The sequence below is a fragment of the Zophobas morio genome, unplaced genomic scaffold (assembly GCF_036711695.1).
Source record: "Zophobas morio isolate AGI-343-1 ecotype UQ-CSIRO unplaced genomic scaffold, CSIRO_AGI_Zmor_V1 ptg000024l, whole genome shotgun sequence".
Lineage (NCBI taxonomy): Eukaryota > Metazoa > Arthropoda > Insecta > Coleoptera > Tenebrionidae > Zophobas > Zophobas morio.
The window spans coordinates 10,566,497-10,582,616 of record NW_026972129.1 but is presented as its reverse complement, the minus strand read 5'-3'; the positions used below and the strand labels follow the sequence as shown (position 1 = coordinate 10,582,616).

The window sequence follows — 16,120 nt, the reverse complement described above, 5'->3', positions numbered from 1 at the left end:
GATTACAAGACCAGAAGTCCGATAAGCGGAAATTTATCATATTTTATTAAATTACTTTTGCTTATTAGTCAGTAACATTGCAATAAAATTTGTAAAAATTATCTTGAACGTTACATTCCCTCGGTGATCCTCTAACACGCACGTAATAATCGATCACTTGAAACTGCTTCCTTGTAATTGATATGGAACTTACCCCTTATTACAACACAACTATTGATTGACTAAATTTAGGTTGTATGTTTGGTAAATTTTCGATAGTGTTTCAAGTAAGATGATTATGATATTGTAAAATAAGATATATATGGCGACCTGAATTGCTCATGTACCTATATAATTAAAAAAAATTGTGGACTGAGAAACAGAGAATTGTACGTACTTTTTTTTTGTAAAAGTTTATATAAGTAATTTTTTAATTCACAAATTAACATCTGTTTTATCTAGAATCATACATTATTTTAACAAAACTGATTTAAGGTGGCTTGCGATCCATAATGAAGGTAATTTTTACAAGGTCTATATTCCGTTACACCTGTAAAGGCGTATAATCGCTCACGTATGAACCTCTAGGCGGACCGATTTCGTCGACTACCCCAGCAGACAGCAGGTGGGGGGTCCTAATCCCAAGGGCAAAATTTGCAGGTAGGTCCAAACTACAACGAAATTTCCTCTGAATAAGTTTTAATTTGGAATCTTGTAGCTTAATTATAAATGAAACGCTAATAATTCGAATAAAAAGCAGGTTTTAGGATAGAGTTCAACAATTTAGCTTCTTCAAAAAATTATAAAATTAGTGTTTGCAAATTTTATTTTTTTATGACAATCTATATAAATTAAAATAAAAATATGTTGAACTATAGGTATATGCTGTGCGTATGCTTCAGAGAACTTTTTCTATAACAATAACAAGTTAGTTACAATAACCACCAAAATAAATGTCACATATAAGGAATTATAAAAGACATATGCCTATTTGAAAAAAAAACATTCTATTTATAATTATGGTATTACATTTTTGTCTTTGCTTTGCACACGCAGTAAATGAATTTTTTCGGTGTTTTAGCAAAGACACATGTAGCAATTTGTAAATAGGGGCAGTGTAATACTATTTGAGACTACAGTACTCGAGTCTCAAATTTAGTTTGGCTAAATGTACAAAGCGTTTGGCACTGCATAAGCAGGTCAGACATTTGTATTGTTAAAGAAACTATGAACCTAAATTTGGCAACGTATATAAAATACTTTCTGCAAAAAAAAAGTAAAAGTTGTTGTCTTAAGATTCAAACTGGTGCTGCTATCTGTTTATAAGAGGATTTATTGATACTTCAACAATAAAGAATTTTATTTAAGTATCCTTCTATAGGAAAAAAAATTATATGTATCACAAGCCAGGTTTAAAAGTTAAACAACTTAAATGTTATTCCGCTATTTCAGTATTTGTTTACTTATTAATAGTGTTGATATTTTCTATTTGTATTATGTATTACAAAATAATTACCAAAAATTAGAAATGTATTTTAAAGTAATTTGACTTAACTTCGCGTCCAGTTATACCGATTTGAAATGGGAATTGGAGTTGATGTACAATTAATTACTATCATGTGCATAATTAATAAAACATATCCTATAAAGATGCCAGGTATGACAGATACATTAATGTGATTCGTTGGGGTTATTTACCCACTTTGCAGTTAAAAAGATTTAAAAAAAATCACATTGTTGAAACAATAATAAAAAAATGTTTATCCTACGCAGTGATTGTTGCAATAATTCTCCTCCATTACTAAACCACAAATGAATGATAAGCTCACCGTAAAATTAACTGATAAAGAAATAATAAAATCAATTACTCATCATGCTAACCTACTGGTCTTAATTAAGACTTTCATATACCGGATTTGCATGCAATTCGGTTTTAATTAATTTACTACCATTAAAATTAATGCCGTGCCTTACGCAATGTGACTATTACAGCCTAGAAATCGAGTAAAATCCATTTTGCGACACTAAGAGTAATTTAAAGACACAAACAGGTTAGAGCAACGATGAATGTAATCGTATACTTATTCACTTAACAACATACATCTCGTTTGCATTTTATACTCAAACATTTTGTTAAATACGATATTTTGTCATGTAATTTGACTTTTATTTGCATACAAATCCGACCTTAAGTTATGACGTTTCATGCTTGGGTAAATAGTGGTAATATCACGAACAATTCTCGTAAAATGGGCAATTGAAATTAAAAACGACAGTTTTGTGTGTACCTTGCTGGAGACACCATGTCTTCCAAGAGAACAGTTGCGTTACCTGAACTGCAAGAAGAAGATGAAGAAGACGCTTACCCTGAGCAAAATCGTCAATCACAGTTTCAAGTAAGGAACATTTTATAGTTTAATGAAACACAGTCGTGATTTTTTGAATGAAAATGCTTGCAAAAAAAATGATAATCCCTCTGTATAGGTGCAAATAATAGTAACTCCTAGCCAAGGTTGTGATAGAGGAGCTGAAATTCGTGTTGTGGGTGGCACGCCAAGAAATACAAATCGAAAACTTCCTCCGATACATGGACATGGTAAGTTGTCAATTTATTTGTCAAATTATTCTTAAGTAAAATATAAAAAATATAAGGGTATTCATGGAAGTCGACTGTAACGGCATTACACTGTTGGCCTGTATAAAATTTTGTTAAATATTTTTGTTATATAAAATGAGAATAGCATTTGTGCATAGGGGGACAAGAATGCATATATATACTCTCTTTATTGAGTAAAAACTCTGTTGTGTAAATTTAGGCGTATCAAGATTCACCGCTGTGTGCTTTTATTGACGGTTACATTTATATCCAATATAGCAATAATTTTTATACTGTTTGCGTTAGTGTTTAAAGTTGTAGTAGATCTGCTTCCTAAGCAGTAAGTCTAATAAGAGTAACGCTCTGCTTTCATGCTGCCTTCAGTTTCTTACAGCAACAAAAAAAAAATTTAAGTAGGTAACATATACATAATTTCCTAATATTCTAGGTTAGAAATATTTGTGTTGCATGCTTTTCTTCAAGTACAATGAGTAGGTACGAGTACAATCCGTTTTGCTTTACTCCTGATAGCATAAAGTTTAGGAAAAGAAGAAACTCTAATGCATTCGCGACCTTTTTTAGACCGCAGGCAGATATGAAAATTTAGCAAAGTTTCTAGAGAAAGAGTGACATTCTTTATGTCGATTACCAATTTAAGGTTATGAATTGTGTCAGAAACCCAACCATTGTTGCCACCTTAAATATCATCAAGAAACATTACACAGTAGAACAGTGTTTTTGTTACATATATTTTCTAAATATGGTCGGAAAGGTAATTTTCTGCTGAACAACTCTTAAAAGAGATAATATACCCATGTCGTCAAAAAAATTTTATTGTCGTCCGGTGAACAATTAGAAAAATGAAGTGAATTCTAATTTTACATAGAAAAACGCGCAAGAAGCACTAAAAAAATGTTCCACAGATTTCTGTCGACAGATATTTAATTTCGTCTACGAATATTTAACCTGCCTAGAATATGTAGAAGGATCTAACTCTTTATAAAAGCCTCATGTATTCGGATATGGATACTTGGGTCTTTCTCTTAAATCTTTCTTCGACTTTCTTGATTTCTCGATGAAAAGATTATTATCAGCAAAGAAATTTAAATGAGACATAATTTGTGCAATGTTTGTTTCCTTTAAAAAAATTCACTGATCACTGTAAGTTAATTGATTCCCAAGGAAATTTTTCTGTATCATTCACATAGGCGTAAAACATTTGATTTTTCATTCCAATTTCAGGCCCAATAAAAATTCCTAAATATAGAAAACGTACATAACATGAAAATTGAAATTCATAGTAATATTTTAGTTTTTACCTTGGTTTATGTTAGCAGCAGAAAGCTTAGGAAATATTGTTTTCAGATGTTGAAACGCTTTCTCTCTTGTCTTTCACTTGCATAAGAAGCAGATATGCTTGGTATATCCAGATTGGAAGCCAGTTACTGAAGCTACAATTTTTAAATCGTCTATCAAATTTCACTCAAACTTTTTGCCATTAATACAGTTTAACAAGTGTTGAATATTCTAATATGTTTCTGCAGTTTGTATGGAGTATGCAGTCCGCAGTACTAGATATTTATTCCCATTATGCAATAGTACACCTTTAACTGGAACTATCTATAAATAATATCCAAAAAAAAAATTTTGACAACGTAGGCATAATGTCTTATTAGATAGTTATTCAGCACAAAATAACCTTTCAGAATCCAGTTTCAGAATGCTTGTAACAAGAAATTTTTCTAAAATTGCTCTACTGTGTAATCAGTGTGCTTGTGTTGATAATGGTATGGGGTAATCTATGGACCTCATGACCACTTCTTCGCAATATCACCTGTCAATCGTTTTTCCCATCAGTTCTAAAAAGTTGAATTAAATATTATAAGAGCCGCTGTTTTTTCGAAGAGTTTTGGTCAAATTCAATATTGTGATTAATCAACTACTCTTGTATTTGACTTTTTGTCTTAGAAAATGTGGGTGGTTTGTCCAACTGTACCGAATGGTATGGTTTATTGTTCATTACTAGAGAGCGGATTTTATGAAATTTGCATATCCGTTATTTTTTGCATATAAGTCTCGATATTTAATATGTGAACGAATCATGCTAATTAAAAATGAATACAGCTATAAAAAATTGCATATTTGCATATATTGGCCTTCTGCTGCATATTTCACGGAATGGGTGCATATTTTGCATTTTTATCAATTTTTATGGTAAATTGACAAAAAAATGATTGACATTCTATTGGCATTTATCTAGAAAGACGAAATTTTATGAATCATATTGCAAATATTGTCCTGAGCTTCAAATAACTAGGAAAGGTTTGGGTTTTATGGTAGTTTGGAGACACCACTGGGTGTTAAGCCATCCTTCCAGGTAAATTCGCGCCCTAATTACTTTTGGAAATACCGTTCGTTCCCAATATTTTTGTTCGTTAATTAAGTGTATTAATGGTATGTTTAGTAGTGGTCGAAGGAACGTTATACTATTATTTTTCATCGTGAGTTTGTATTGAAAGCATTTAAAGGGATACAGGTGTATCGATATGCCAAAGATAACTCAAATTAATTTATGGATTAAACCTTTTCCTGAACTTATTCTTTAAGAACGAACTGTGTTTTGTCGCGCCGGCTTAAAACCGGTAAGTATTTTTACATCTGTGAACGTAGTACGCAGTTTTTCTATTTACAAATACATATACTTTAGAATCACCGGAAAAACTTTTTGTTAGAACATTTAGAAAAATTTTTAAAAATAAATTGTTACCAAAATAGTAATTAAATAGTGGATTACTACTATTTTTTAATTAGTTCTGTTTATATTTATTTTTTAGTATAAGAATATTACCTTTAAAAACGTGATTTATGTGTTAGTGAGATGTAGTTAAACACTTTGCAATGTGATTTAAGTATTTTTTGGTAATAAAACGTAAGCTCGGGAAACTTGTTTTTGTAATTTATAAAAAAATTTAGTTCGCTTATTAATCTTTTTTTTTCATTTTTGGAGCATATGCAACTGCATATCTCTGCATATATTAAGAAAGTTACTGCATATTTGCATAAATTTGGTGCATATCATATGATCATATTTCTCAAAATTTTGGTGCATATTTTCCGCTCTCTATTCATTACCGTCACACATTTTTGTTGCAACTTGTTTACAGTTGGAATAGGCTTATTTAACCATCCACTTTTGAGGAAGTGTTCCGTATATCGTTTTGTGGTAATCCCTGTCGTTATTTTTTTAATCTAATAAAAAGTTGCATTCTTCTGGATTAACCCACATGCAAGATTGTAAATCTTGAACCTTCACTTGTAAATATACATCTGAAATCGTGGAAGTTAGGCGCTTATGATTATTGTGAGAGGAAAAAAAGACTACTGCTTGACGGACGTCTCGTGCCTCTATTAGCACTTCATCAGGGTTTCAACTTGTACGTAAATAATTGCAGTTTTTATTGAATTAACCGATGCCTCCAATGTACAGTAAGTGTAATAAGGTTCATATTGCACTTGAAACCCTGGATCAGTATTTACAATCAAGGATTGAAAAATAAAAGTCAATATGACTTCACTTGCAATTTTGCTGGGATTATTGTGCAAATCTGAATCGCTGTTTTAGGAATAAACGTTATGTTATTACAACTTATAGCGCACCGAGTGATCAAAAAGATTCCTGAAAAATTTTTGAAAAAGTAATTTTAGCTAAAACGATATGTTTCTGTTCACATAAGATTTTTCGAACGACGCTGACGGTGTACCCGATAGACTTAATTATTTTGAAAAGTGTCTTCGAAATTTAATCAGGAGTATCATTTTAGCCAAAAGCTTGTCTACAGTAAAATATTCATTGTTTTCATTAGGGGCAATTCTGAATCAAAGTTGTTAAATTTAAAGGGTGTTAAATTGCAAATTTCCATAGTAACGAGTTAAATTCGTAAATCTGATTGGCTGTCTATTTTTTAACAACCTTTAAATTTTAACAGGTCTGATTCAGAATTGGGCCTATTATATTACTAAATAAGTCGTTGCAGGTCTTTTCGAAATCTATCAAAAATTTTGATTGGTTTTCTTTCGCCAGAGGATGAAGTTAATAAGTTTTCATCTTTGGTTGCAGAATTTTGGCAGCTATAATATTATTTTGAAAATAAATAAATGTCTACGAGGTTAGTTAAAATGTACTAGTAATCCTTAAACATACATACATACAATACGATTCATTGCGTGGTAGCAAATTCTAGAAAAAATATTTGAAATTAAATATAAATTGTTATACACGCCACTGGTAGTGTTTCTTGACCTACTATAACTAATTTTCAATTAATAGCACAGAACGACTAGAATTAAGAACCAATAAAGCACAAACACGATAAGGGCCGGTCATGTATTAGTTGGTTCCCGTCGTGTGTTCGGTTAACGTCTTTGACAATGGTGAATATTTCCAATTCAGAGCGTGTCCACATGGTAATGCTTTATGGTGTGGCTAATGGAAACGCCAGGTTGGCCCGCAAATTGTGGATCGACCGCTTTCCAAATCGCACATTCCATCAGTGGTACAGCTTCTCCGATATCATGGTACCTTCAGGCCTCAAAAGAATACTGCAAGCTAAAAAACAAATTTTGGAACGCGTCAAGAAGAGCAGCTAAAGTTGGAGTTTCACAGCTTCTAGTGCATCCTACATTAAAAGAACAAGGCCTACATTCATACCACATTCAAAAAGTGCAAGGTTTGGAGCGCGTCGATTTTCCACGTCGTATAATTTCCTGAGAATAGTTGTTACAGCAATATAATGAACTTTTTAAATTGCATTTTGTTGTAACACTCACATTTGGCCCGATGAAAATCCACAAGCTCGTCAAGAAGTACGATTTCAACGACGGTTTTCCATCAATATGTGGGCCGGTATCGTAAATGACCGCTTAGTTTGACTTTATGTTTTACCAAACATACTACCCGCGACACAGTACCTCGAGTTTTAAGTAATGTGTTGGAAGGGCAGCTAGATGTGGAAATGCCTCTATGTGAACGAGTTCGCATGTGGTACTTGCATGATGGAGCACCACCACATTTTGCTAGGCCAGTAACTGAATGGTTTAATAACTATTTTTTTAATCAGTAGATCGGTAGAAACGGCCCAGTAGCTTGGCTTCCGCTTTCACTCTATTTCAATCCGTGTGATTTTTGTCTGCGAGGTTGGATGAAAGAGTTAGTTTATAGAAATCAACAGTGGTGATACAGGTCCGTGGAACTCCCGGAGTTTTTTTGCGTATCCGTGCAAACATGTTGCCACGTGCTGAAGCATGTATTGCTAGTCAAGGACAACATTTTCAACATTTATTGTAAAAAGGTATAGCATTCTAAGCTGCTCTTATGCGGAATCATTGTAGCAAGGACCAGATCTCATTCATAATAAAAAGTCGATCACCATGAAGCATTACCAAAAATTGGCCCTTTTCACGGCCACCATTTGTTTCCACAACTAATAATAATCTTTCGCATTGACTTTAACGATATGAATACATGAACGAACGACTGATGACCAGCAAAAAGTCGGTTTTACTTTTAATTGAAACTGAAAGTGTTTACATCCTTTTCATTAGAACGTTTTTCCACCTTCTGTTTAAAAGGTGGATAAGTGGCATCGCATGGAGGGTGGTGCATGTAGGTTTTGCCCCATTCCATTTTTAATTTGTTTTTTCGATATTTCCACATTACTGTGGTACATACGGGATGCCATGGTTACAATTGTGGCATATATTTCGAAATCATCCTGTATTTGTTTCGGTCTTAGGTTACACCGATTGCAAGTAGCATTTATTGGTCGCAAGTTTTATTTGCAATGAAATTAGGTACTTTTGGTATTTTGAAGGTAACTGTTAATATGACGTTAATATCTTTAAAATTTTACTTACTTAACTGAAAAAACCAAAACACGATTTTTCTGGTACCTGAAAAGTGGCAAACCACTATGCATCAAAAATAATGTGAAACTACGTCAGTAAGTCATGGTAACCAACAAAAAGAAAAAAACCATGACCTAACGTCTAAAAAGGTCGTGAGTAGGTAATATATTATCAGCGCTATCACAATCGAACAAACCCTAGGCAGGCGATTTTTTTATAAAAAATATCATTTTTATTAGTATCACTACTTGTCACTAATAGATAATACTACACAATGGTTAATGGCTCAAAATTGTAAGTAAAACTTTACTTCGGAATGCAACTATATCTATACTTTACCCTCGGACAAGCACGTTCAGGTTTAACAAAATAATTAATTATCCTTACATTTTAAATTTAACGAAGTTATTTAGAAATAATAGTCTTTGAATTTTCTTCCCCAAACTGCCTGCCATTTTCCTTGGTTGGTATGCATATACGACACATTTCACACATTACTGAGCACGTGACTGCCATGAGTCACATATCAAACATATCTTCAGTGTAAACGCCATAAGGTAGCAAAGAATCTAAATCGATCAGAGAAACTGAGGAAATGTAGGTAATATGACCATCTGTCACTTTGTTGTATTTTGGTAGCGAAATTTAGAATGTTGAAAACCTCCACATAAGTTGTTGTCAAATTTTTTGAACTAAATTTTTCAAAAATATTTAAATATTCTAACTACTCTGATCTTATTTCGCGGGTGTAAATCAAAACACGTTTCACAATTCACAGAATGCATGGCGTTTCAGATATTTCTGATTTTTCAGTGTCCACATATTCTTACACAATATTTATGTGTTTTGATCGTTTATAATAAGATCAACGTTTAATTTTTCATTTTGAACGTTATAAATATACACACACTCATAGTATATCCTTGGTATATAAAGATTTTTTTTCTCTTAATCTGAACTAATTTGTTTTAGTACATTTAATTTAGGTAAAAAATGTTTCTTTGTTCTATTTATTACACACCAACACCAACGTTAGCAAAAAATTAAACAAAGACGGAAAAAATTAAGTGTAACTACATCCGTGTAAATATTTTTGTAACTTTTAGTAAAAAATCCACTAAACCCTTACAGAATATGTAGGTTAAAAAATTATAAATAGCATTTACAGTTGTAAGTCCTTTTTGATACTTCCAGGACTGGAGTCTTAGACGTCAGAAACCATAACGATTGCTGATTGCTAGAACATACAACTGCAGTATAATAGTTTACAGTGGCGGCTCGTGACCTTTTGAAATTTGATTGATGAGTTAAATATGAAGATTGTTATTACTAATTAATAGCCGAAATTATGTGACGGAAATAAATACAAAAATAGATTCAATAAAAGTAAAAAAGTATGTGTTCACATACCTTTAATTTTAACTCATTAATGAGGAGACAGGCAAAACAAAACAATTAATTTTTTTCACAACCGCACATCCACAAAAAATTATCATACGTGTTATGTCTATTAAAATATTTATGAAAGTTTCTCGTTTTGCCATGAACACTTTTTTTTATTAATAAATAGGGGGTGGCTCTCAATAAATTTTTCACTACGATTTTATCGTCGGAAGACAAAGGACGTTTTTTTATTAAATATTCAACTAAATTCATTATTTTTATTTAAAATCAAACAATTTCACTTGTAGATGTAAGTTTTGATGCATTTGTTACAAAACTTCTGGATAATTTTTTAAATGTTGAAAATTACTACTACGTCCAGTGTGTTTGTAGACGTTGTAACTTGGGGGGGGCACGTGCATTTGTACCCCCTGGCAACAGCCGTCCTTGATAATTTAAAGCATATCATTCTTAATTTGTCATTAAAATAAAAGTATTGACACTTAGTAGTTTCCGTTTACTTTGATTCAGTTGTTGAAATTGCCCTTTAAAGCTTTATAATGCGTAGTGTAAAAGTTAAATTTATAAAAAAACATAAGTGCCTTTCGCATGACATATTTGTCGTTTATATAAAATTTTCAGGTCTGTAGATCAATGATCTAAAAAAATTTAGGCCAATCCATTCAAAATTCAAAATCAACATGCTCTGGCAAGCGCAGAAAAGTTGACTTATTTACAGATTTTATGTTTAGAAAAGATCTGCAACGACTAATTTGGAAATATAATAAAGACAATAAATATTTTCTAATTGACAGACTGTCAGACGAGGCTCGCGACGATGAGACGGTAGAACCACTTTGTTTTAAATTTTAAACTCGTCTGTTGTGAATACAATCCTATTGAAATGGCGTGGCCGACTGGAAAAAACATATGGAAAGTTGACCGTTCAAAAATACCCCTCCTTTTATTACACCGAGTTACAAAAAAAGTGGCGTACTAGAAAAAATTGGTATTACGTGTTCCTGAATTAAAAAAGAAAATATTATTTTGGCCCTAATATTATATTTAATTTCATTAGTAAAACGTAGTTTTTAACAAAATAAAAACTTTATTAACAACCTAAATGTTAAATCCAAAAAACTCAGCAAAAAGTTAATTACAATAAACAAGATTTTTTTGCTCCTGCGTATTGCCTCCTCGAGCATTCAACAATGTAGAAATTCTTCGCGGCATGCTGAGTATTAAATTTCGAATAACGTTTTGGTCAATATTTTCTCATTCTTTCCTTAATGCCACTTTTAACTCTTACAGCATTTCTGGATGCGCTGGACGAGCTCTGACACGTCTTCCCAACTCATCCCGTACGTGTTCTATGGGCTTCATGTCAGGGCTCATCGCAGGTCATTCCAAGCGTTGAATTTCTACCTCCTGTAGATAATTAATTAGTTAATTACACATCTAGCAACGTGTCGTTTAGCATTATCTTGCATAAACAAGAAATCAGGTCCTATAAAATGGGAATATAGTACCACATGGTCTTGCAAAATGTCCCTATGTAAGTGTTAGCGTTGAAAGAACGTCCTTGGAGTTTGGTTTTCACCTCTAAAGAAATTTCACCCCATACCATTACAGACCCTCCCAAAAAATTTTCTTTTTGAACCATAGTCGCTTCAAAAAATCGTTCCCATCTTCTTTTCCAAACTCTGTATCGACCCTCCGGTGAACGCAAACAAAATCGGGATTCGTCTGAAAAGAGCACTCCTCTCCAATCTTTTACTTCCCAGTTCTGATGCAATATCTCAAATTCAAGCCTTCTTTGTTTATGACGTACCGTGAGCGTTGGTATGTGAGCCGGTCTCCGAGCTTTTAAATCATTTTCCGTCAACCTTCTTCTAACTATGTAACCCGGTCTAGCCAGATCGGTGTGGATCCCAACAATATTGATATGTGTATAAACAAAACAATAGATTGCTCTTACCTTTTTTGGGAAAAAACTAATTTTTTATCGGCGTCGACACCAGATCATAGAATTCACTACCTACTTTTGAGTCCGCGAATCGCAAAGAGGAATTGTCAAGAAAAAGGAAGAAAACTACCGAGTACTTTCGACTAGCCTCGTTTATTTTTCACACACGCTTGGCCTAAACGAAATCTTACTTTAACAAACAAAAAAAACGACAACCTTAAACTAAATGAAAACTAACGAAAAAAGGAAATTTAACACAACTGTACACTCTACACTAAACAAAATGAAAAAAAAAGATTATTGAAAGCAAAAAAACAGCCCGCGGGAGAATTTCCCGACTGACCACTTCAAACCCGAAGCAGTAGCTAAACTTTGTGGCAACAATTTTGGAGCTAAGTCGTACCTTCCTGATCAGAGAGGGTACTTCTTGGCCAATCACCTCCTTTAGGGGGTGCTTTCCCGCAGGGAGTTTTTTCCCACAGTTTGGCCTAAACAGAGGGCAATTACTTGGAGCCGGTGGTCTGTCGGCAAATCCGTTCAATTCATAGAAACATTCTTCCCGTACAATGGGCTTACAAATATCAAACATAAAAATATCCATATTTTGCAGGAGTACTCGACGGCCATTGACAACGGTGAGAATTTCCTATGCTCGAACCCTAATAAAAATTATCCCACTTCGGAACTTGCTGGCCAATTTCATTGGCCCGAGCTCGAGGCGGCAATACGAAACACACCTCTACAAATCCTGAAGCGAGACAATCTGTCCGACTCTCTACGAATAAATTCCTCGTCAAAGATTGACATATCTGGTGCTTAATAGCTTTCGCTCTAGAACGTTTCAATTTTATACCTCTAAACGACGGGATTCGACGATATTGCTGGGGCCCATTGTATAAAGTGCGTCAAACCGAAAACGTCGTTCAGTCCATAGGCGTCTTAGGGAACTTTTTATGGTACGGATGGATATTGCGGGGTACTTTAGGAATTCTGGGTAATAAGATGGGACGACGTAATAAACCATTATTCAATAGAAATGACATATACGTTTTCTGGAAAAGTTCCCATCAGAAAAATTCGACGGCTACCTCTAACAAACGTGAAAAAGAGTCCATCCGACGATGCGGTGGTTTGTACGTGTTACAACTGTTTGAGCTTTGAGCACATACAATCTTGCCACGTACAGCCCTGAGGCTCTGAGCGAGTTCTACAGCGGTTTGATGACAATCCCTTAGATTTTCTAGAGTTAAAAATCTATCTTGCCGCTGTTACTCTAGGACGACCAGCTGAGTCTCACGGAATCTTTGTAGTGCTCTGCTTACCGTTGTATCTGGTTTCAGAATGGTACGTGCTGCGTATTCAATTTTTAGAACACGAGAAATAACAGTTAAACTTGAAAAAAAATTGGTCGAAAGTTGTTTCGACAGAACTTCCCTCGCACCTTAACTACAGTGAAACATATCCAGCATTTTCGAGTTGAGTTTTTTGTTTACACAATTTTGTGATGATGTCATCAACATTTTGGCAAGGATACGTATACCAACTTGGATTGGTACACTGTAATACTAAAAATAACAGTATTGTATTCCGAAAATTTTTTGTGAAAAGGAGTGAACCGTTCTTGTTTTAATCAATAAAATAAATTGACTCATTCATTAATTTTTTTGTGCCACCTGTTTAACCAAATCTAAAAAATATGAATGCAATGATAAATCACAGGTAAAAACTCATCATATGTTGCACAGTTTGAGATAACGTTATCAATTTTTTGGGGGAATTAAACAGATATATTTTGATTACCAAATTACCATGCCTACTATAAGTTTACAATGCCTGCAAGATTTCAAAGTATTCACTTTTGCAATTCTTGATTTAATCAATAAAATATATAAATTGACTCAGTCATTAATTTTTTTGAGATACTCTGTATAAGCAAAACTAAAAAATATGAATACAGTAATAAATCACAAGTAGACTTATCATATTTTGCACATTTAAGATAGGAAAGCAAAATTTTGAGCAGACGTCATCAATTTTTAGGGGGGTGTGAGCAAATACATTTTGATGAAAAATTTACTATGATTATAACAACTTTAAAACATCTCCAAGATTTCAAAGCATTCGGTTTTGTAGTTCCTTATTAAATCAATAAAATAAATTAACGCATTCATTAATTTTCTTGAGTCATCCTGTATATGCAAATCCAAAAAATATTAATGAAATGATAAATTACAAGTACAGATTAATCATATTTTGTACAATTTATTAGATAGGATTTATTCAGCAAAATTTTGAGCTGGCGTCATCAATTTTTTGGAGGTGATAAGTAAATATATTTTGATTAAACAATTATCATGTTTATCATAACTTTAAAACATCTGATTTTGCAGATTCAAAATTAAATTGCAAAATGTTGTTTTCTAGTTTTCTTTTTTTTCCAAAAATCAAAAACAGGGAGTCATAAACTACATGTGTAGGACTATGTTATTTTATACAATTTAAACCCCAATTATTATGTACAAGCTTGAAGTAACGTCATCACATTATTGATGGGGATGATTAGACAAATTTTGGTTAGCGTTTTACCATCTACATGATATTCCTAATATAAATATAAATTTTTCCCAACAATCGGCCCAGTACTTTCGGGGATTATCTGTCTAATAAAAATCCGGGGCGGCTGACAGACGGAAACGGGAGATCTATTTCTTCGTACTCTAGGGGTAATGAACAGTCGAGAAAACGTAACAGGAGCGAGTCGGCCGACAGACTTAATTACAATACTTCCTTCGCTTACGCTCGGGAAGTAAAAAAGCTTGGTTGATGGATTGATTGAAATATTGTCAAATCAGAGTGATACAAACTGAGTCATAAGCAGCCTACACGAATACCCATTTCTACAAATAAAACATCTCTACAAAATTTCAAAAAATTGAAATGCGCTACTTTTTTTGTAACTCACTTTATTTCATTGGAATAATCTGAATCAGAATGGGATAATAACGACGACCTAGATAATGAATTAGATAGATTCTTCCAGTGAAATAATGGGGATAGAAAATAGTGTACTGAGCTTATTAGACTTATGTTAGGTTTCAAAAAATATGCCAAAAATAATAATATAATAATCGGAAATGATCACGCTATCAACTTACCTATGTTTGAGGCTCCTAAGACACTCTAACAAGCCCTTGTTTTGAATTTGTTTGTTATTGATTTTAATCTATTATCAAATCAAATTATGAAAAGCAAACAACCTGTTTACTAAAAAAAAGTTGGTGTAGCAAACTTTAAAAATTATATTTTCAAAACTTTAAAAAATTCATCCAACGTAATCCTTTAACATAAGTATCTCGTTTTTTGGGGGTGTAAATTTTGATAATATAGAATAATTAAGTAACCAACAACTACTTGCTTGTTTTGTGTCTACATGTTGTAACTCTTACGATGAACGTAGTTATTGATGCTTGTCTGTTTATCTTTTGAAAGTTGCTTGTCTGAGTTCCTTATTCATACTTACGTCTTGAGTCCGACATATATCTCCACAGTGCAAGGTTTTCATAAATGAATCTAACATCCAAATGGGCACTGATTTGTCCTGTTTCTTTTCGAGTCTAACACTTTAAAAGTGTTTACCATTACTAAGAAGTGGCAAATTTGTAAAATTTTTAAATTTTACTGGTTACTGTATGTGAGAAACATTTACAAAGACCCTGCATCACACTAGTACATATATCTACAATGTCTGAATATAATCGAAATTGCTAAGCCTAAGAAACTCATTCTTAATCAAAAAGCAATATTTTTATGACTTCATTATTATTCTTCAATACGATCTTTAATTATTGTTCGTTTCAGGAACTAAATAATATGTTTACGAAAATCTTTAATTTAATATTCCGGATTCTTCGTAACGCTTGGTAGATCTATGCTAGTAGCATCTAATTCAACCAGTCTCAATTTGCTTTAGAGCGAATATATTTTAATTGATGAGTTTATATTGCCCGGGCTTGTATTTGCAATGTAAGCAAATATATTGATTCTGTGGTACTGGTAGTTTAAGTACTATTAAGATAATTTTATTAGGTATGTAAATTTTGTACATATAAATTTTAACAATGTAAAGTCGTTTTATTAATTTGGATTTCTTACTGAATTGTAGATCAATCTCGAGCGAATGAGTCTCCATCTGGTGCAACCTCAAACAACTTGCATGGCAGAGGCTGCCATGGTTTAATTTTCAAAGGCTCAACAAAGCATGGTGGTTATCGCAGTATAGGCAGAAAAACTGA

The 16,120-nt window shown here is 33.0% G+C and overlaps 1 long non-coding RNA gene across 1 annotated transcript; it reads left to right on the top strand.

Annotated features, from left to right (window-relative positions):
* Positions 1–2,272: 2,272 nt before the first annotated feature.
* LOC135135699 (uncharacterized) lies at positions 2,273–16,120 on the top strand. Its single transcript, XR_010281626.1, has 3 exons — positions 2,273–2,375; positions 2,464–2,575; positions 15,991–16,120. It is a non-coding gene; the product is annotated as an uncharacterized LOC135135699 (long non-coding RNA).